The sequence below is a fragment of the Physeter macrocephalus genome, chromosome 8 (genome assembly GCF_002837175.3).
Source record: "Physeter macrocephalus isolate SW-GA chromosome 8, ASM283717v5, whole genome shotgun sequence".
Taxonomy (NCBI): Eukaryota; Metazoa; Chordata; class Mammalia; order Artiodactyla; family Physeteridae; genus Physeter; species Physeter macrocephalus.
Window position 1 is genome coordinate 36,525,453 of NC_041221.1, and position 6,418 is coordinate 36,531,870.

Below are 6,418 nucleotides of genomic sequence, written 5' to 3' on the forward strand. Positions count from 1 at the left end.
ATGATTCTATTTATATAAATTTCAGAAACAAAACGAGTTTGTGATTTTGAAGTTAGGCAGTGACTGGAAGGGGACCTTTTCAAGGTAATTTTGACTGGTAATTTTGTTTCTTGCTCTGAGTTTTGGTTATACAATGTGATCAGTTTGGAAAATTCATTGAACTGTACATTTATGATTTGTGAATTTTCTTATAAAACTCTACACTAAAATTTCAGTTAACCAAAAAAATGCTAAAATGAAAGTGAAATATATTCTGGGATCATGTAGATTTAGGTCCAAATATATCTCTAGTTTTACTTTAAGTTGCTTTCCGATTTCAAGTGGGGAAATGAGGGTGGACCACCTACATTATAAAATTGCTTTAAAGATTAAGACCAATGATTATACTACTCATGGCATAAAATAAATATTTAGGTAATAACTATTAGGTATTTGTTTTTATGTAAAAGTTCAAATGCATAGTGAGCATAGAGCTGGAAATCATATTTACATCTGATTCTAAAGCCCACAGTTTTTCCTTAGGTCATGTTATCTCTCCTACTATGACTTTTCTCTTAAGGAAGAATTACATGTTACAGAAATTAAGGAAAATCATTATAGCCTGGTATTTTTAAAAGCATGAATAGAAAAAAAAAATACAACTATTATCAATCACTTTCAGCCTAAACTTTTTTTTTTTAAGTTTAAGTAGAAAGAGAAACATATTTCAAATTTAATTTGTTTGAACTCTCAGTGGCCTCAAAATGACTAGTCATGCCAGTACCAGACATTTTCAACAGTGATTTTGATTTACCAGTTAGTATTTTCTTTCATGAGAGTTCAGGATCTGATGACTTGCAACTTAACTAAAAAAAAAAAAAAAAAAAGAAAGAAAGAAAAACAATTAAAGAGAGAAAAATTGAAAACGGTCTACATAGATCCCTTTATAATATTGTCAATCTGTCACTGCACTCCCAGGTTACGTTGAGTTCTCTTGCATAGCAGCTTGTATATTTCTCTGTCTTCTGACAAAACAGAAAAATACTGACAATTATTTTAGGGTACACTTTCTCATCTGTGCAAAATGTCATGATTTGTTGTTTGACTCACCAGGTCTCTTGCAGGTAGCTTTTGAATGACTCCAATTTCTCCTCTACCAACTGATTTGTTGAAATTCAAAATAAGTGAGGTTCATTGAAGCTAGAATACAGAATATCTGCCTGTCATTTTAAGAAAGTGTAAATAAACTTCCTTGGCATATCTTGGATGTAAGTTAAAACATACAAATTTAACTGCATAGCAATGAGGGAAGACAGGTCAGGAGACAAATATGGAACCTAGTTCAAGAGCTGCCCACTAGTTCCCAGAAGGTTCTGAAAGGATTAATACAGATGTAGACACTGACCAATTAAAATAGTTTTGCGGGGATGAAGATTTCTCACACATCATTCATTGCAATGCCTACCAGAGAAACCAGGGTAGTGATGGTGGGGTGTCAGGATTATAACCACTGTGTGCATGTACTACCCTGGGCCATAAATGGTTGTCCACTGATGAAGGTGAGTATTTGACATTTAGGACATGTATCCATGAGTAAAAGAGACCTATTCTCTTACAGCTGTTCATCCATGAAGGTGAGCATGTGACATTTAGGACATATATCCATTTAAAAAGAGAAACCTAGTTCCTCACATTGAGTCCACCTAGAATTTGTCATATAGTGAAGCCTTGGGATTGTGGATAAGACAGAATTAATGAATAAGAATAAAGTCCAACCAGGGTTGAGTGAAAAATTAACAACTGCAGGGAAAATAGATGCCTAGAAGAGGTTTTTGTGACACTGGAACCATGTCTGATAAGCAGCGATGGAACACTGTAGAAATAAAATTTCAACTCTTTGTAGCCTAGTGCTGATAGTAAGACTATTCTAAGCAACAACAAATGAGGCCAGGCTCTTACAACACTTAGCATGCTTGTAAACTTTTTCTTTTCTGGGAATATAGGCAGGGCTGCTTCTCATGAAAGTTCAGATATTTGGAATTCTGGGCAACAGAATCAGGAATATGAAGTTCAGTCGACACTTTCCTAAAATATTTTTTAAAACATAATTGTATTCATTTTTGGAATAGATTTTTTCCCCAGAAAAGTCAAGCCTATAGAATAAGAGAATAAATTAATGGTTGCCTGGAGTTGAGTGTGGAAATAGGGAATGACTGAAAATGAACACAAGGCAGCTTTTGGAGTGAGGGAATTTTCTAAACCTGGTCTGTGATGATGGTTGCACAACTCTATAAATTTACTTAAATTATTAAATTGTACAATTAAATGGACTTTAATGGTATGTAGATGGTACCTCAATAAACCAGTTTAAAACAATCTTTTAATTTAGACTTCTTTGGTTAACAAACTTCACTCCTCACTGTCTTTTCTTTATAATACACCATTTTCTTTACTTTTTCATTTTGTGTGATCCCTTATACTTAATAAAGACCCTCCAGAAAAAAAAATCCTAAACTAGACTTAAGATTCCTTGACATCACTAAAATTATCATTTTTTCCCTCTTTTCACAGAAAGCAGAATAGAAAGACAGATTAAATCAGTGTCTGTTTGTCTTAAGCAAGACACAAAAGGTCTCTCTGGGCTTTTACCATAATATAAGCCTGTATTCTATAATGAAAGTGACACTATGCAGTGCCTGCCAATATCCTTTTATAATCCTTTTTTATGTTAAAATCATACTAGCCTGTTTTTTTACAGTTCCATAAAAGAATAGGAAAAAAGCCACTCTTTTTTGCCTTTTGTGTATAAGAGAATTGATATGGAATGACTAACCTTGAAGGAAAATAGAAAAAGCGTCAGAACAACACTCACTCTCACTTGAAAGCTTTCCTTGGAAATAAGTTTTACAATATGCTTTCCCAAAATCCACTGTAGCCCAAAGACGTAACTTTAACTTCTGCTCTACTTTTTCAAGTAAGCAAGACCGATTCTTTGGGTCAAGACTATTTGATGATTGGACAATCCCACTTTTAGGCAGAGGGATTAAAGCAGAGAAGATGACATTTGCATATACCATGCCCCTGAACTTGATAATATAGGAAAAGCCTATGGTAAAACACATGACACATCTTTATCTCTAAGATTTCTGCTTTTTCTTGTTACCAAGAGCAATAGAATTTAAATTATGGCCTGGATTTTGTGTGGGATGAAGCTCTAAATTTGGAAAAATTCAAGGGCAATTTGAAATATTCAAGAAACATTTTTCAAGGAGAGCTACATGAGTGAAACTTTGACAGAACAATTGCATAATTGCAAAAGCTTTTGGAGACACTTTCAAGATGGTGGAGGAGTAAGACGTGGAGATCACCTTCCTCCCCACAAACACATCAGAAATACATCTACATGTGGAACAACTCCTACAGAACACCTACTGAATGCTGGCAGAAGACCTCAGACTTCCCCAAAGGCAAGAAACTCCTCATGTACCTGGGTAGAGCAAAAGAAAAAAGAAAAAACAGAGACAAAAGAATAGGCATGGGACCTGCACCTGTGGGAGGGAGCTGAGAAGGAGGAAAAGTTTCAACACACTAGGAAGCCCCTTCATTGGCAGAAACGGGGGGTGGACTGGGGGAAGCTTCTGAGCCACGGAGTAGGAGGAGAGCACAGCCACAGGGGTGCAGAGGGCAAAGCAGAGAGATTCCTGAACAGAGGATCGGTGCCGACCAGCACTCACCAGCCTGAAAGGCTTTTCTGCTCATCTGCTGGGGCGGGTGGGGGCTGGGAGCTGAGGCTTGGGCTTCGGAGGTCAGATCCCTGGGAGAGGAATGGGGTTGGTGGCTTGAACACAGCCTGAAGGGTGCTAGTGTGCCACAGGTAGCCGGGAGGGAGTCCAGGAAAAAGTCTGGAATTGCCTAAGAGGCAAGAGACCATTGTTTCGGGGTGTGCAAGGAGAGGGGATTCAGAGCACCACCTAAACGAGCTTCAGAGATGGGTGTGAGCTGCAGCTATCAGCAAGGACCCCAGAGACAGGCATGAAATGCTAAGGCTGCTGCTGCAGCCACCAAGAAGCCTGTGTGCAAGCACAGGTCACTATCTACACCTCCCATCCCAGGAGCCTGTGCAGCCCACCACTGCCAGGGTCCCGTGATCCAGGGACAACTTCCCCAGGAGAACACATGGCACGCCTCAGGCTGCTGCAACGTCATGCTGGCCTCTGCCACCGCAGGCTTGCCCCACATTCAGTACCCCTCCCGCCCCCCTGCCTGAGTGAGCCAGAGCCCCCTAATCAGCTGCTCCTTTAACCCCATCCTGTAGGGGCAAAGAACAGACACCCTCAGGTGACCTACAAGCAAAGGTGGGGCCAAATCCAAAGCTGAACCCCAGGAGATGTGCAAACAAAGAAGAGAAAGGGAAATCTCTCCCAGCAGCCTCAGGAGCAGTGGATTACATCTCCACAATCAACTTGATCTACCCTGTATCTGTGGAATACCTGAATAGACAATGAAGCATCCAAAAATTGACACAGTGGACTTTGGGAGCAACTAAAGACTTGGGGTTTGCTTTCTGCATCTAATTTGTTTCTGGTTTTATGTTTATCTTAGTTTAGTATTTAGAGTTAATTATCACTGGTAGATTTATTGATTTGGTTGCTCTCTTCCTCTTTTTTCTTTTTATATAGATATATACATTTTTTTCTTTTTATGTTTTTATGAGTGTGTATGTATACGCTTCTTTCTGTGCTTTTGTCTGTATAGCTTTGCTTTTACCATTTGTCCTAGGGTTCTGTCTGTCCATTTTTTTTTTTTTATAAATTATAGTTTTTAGCTCTTGTTATCATTGGTGGATTTGTTTTATGGTTTGGTTACTCTCTTCTTTCTTTCTTTTTTATTACTTTTTAACTTTTTTATTTTTAATAATTTTTAACTTTTTATTTTAATAACTCTTCTTTTCTTTTCTTTTTTTCTTTCCTTCTTTCATTTTTTTCTACCTTTTCTTCTGAGCCGTGTGGCTGACAGACTCTTGGGGCTCTGGCCGGATGTCAGGCCTGGGCCTCTGAGGTAGGAAAGCTGAGTTCAGGACATTGGTCCACCAGAGACCTCTCGGCTCCATGTAATATCAAATGGTGAAAGCTCTCCCAGAGATCTCCATCTCAACGCTAAGATCCAGATCCGCTCAACAATGAGCAAGCTACAGTGCTGGACACCTTACGCCAAACAACTAGCAAGACAGGAACAAAACCCAACCCATTAGCAGAGAGGCTACCTAAAATCATAATAAGGTCACAGACACCCCCAAAAACACCACCAGACGTTGTCCTGCCAACCAGAAAGACAAGATCCAGCTTCATCCACCAGAACAGAGGCACTAGTCCCCTCCAGCAGGAAGCCTACACAACCCACTGAACCAAACTTAGCCACTGGGGGCAGACATCAGAAACAACGGGAACTACAAACCTGTGGCCTGCTAAAAGGAGACCCCAAACACAGTAAGTTTAGCAAAATGAGAAGACAGAGAAATACACAGTAGATGAAGGAGCAAGGTACAAACCCACCAGACCAAACAAATGAAGAGGAAATAGGCACTCTACCTGGAAAAGAATTCAGAGAAATGATAGTAAAGATGATCCAAAATCTTGGAAATAAAATGGAGAAAATACAAGAAACAATTAACAAGGACTTCGAAGAACTGAAGAGCAAACAAACAATGATGAACAACACAATAAATGAAATTAAAAATTCTCTAGATGGGATCAATAGCAGAATAACTGAGGCAGAAGAACGGATAAGTGACCTGGAAGATAAAATAGTGGAAATTGCTACTGCAGGGCAGAGTAAAGAAAAAAGAATGAAAAGAATTGAGGACAGTCTTAGAGACATCCGGGACAATATTAAACGCACCAACATTCGAATTATAGGGGTCCCAGAAGAAGAAGTGAAAATATTTGAAGAGATTATAGTTGAAAACTTCCCTAATATGGGAAAGGAAATAGTTAATCAAGTCCAGGAAATGCAGACAGTCCCATATAGGATAAACCCAAGGAGAAACAAGCCAAGACACATAATAATCAAACTAACAAAAATTTTATTTATTTATTTATTATTTTTTTTTTGTGGTACGCAGGCCTCTCACTGTTGTGGCCTCTCCCGTTGCGGAGCACAGGCTCCGGATGTACAGGCTCAGCGGCCATAGCTCACGGGCCAAGCCGCTCCGCAGCATGTGGGATCCTGCCGGACCGTGGCACGAACCCGTGTCCCCTGCATTGGCAGGCGGACTCTCAACCACAGCGCCACCAGGGAAGCCCAAACTAACAAAAATTAAATGCAAAGAAAAAATATTAAAAGTAGCAAGGGAGGGCTTCCCTGGTGGCGCAGTGGTTGAGAGTCCGCCTGCCGATGCAGGGGACACGGGTTCGTGCCCCGGTCTGGGAGGATCCCACAT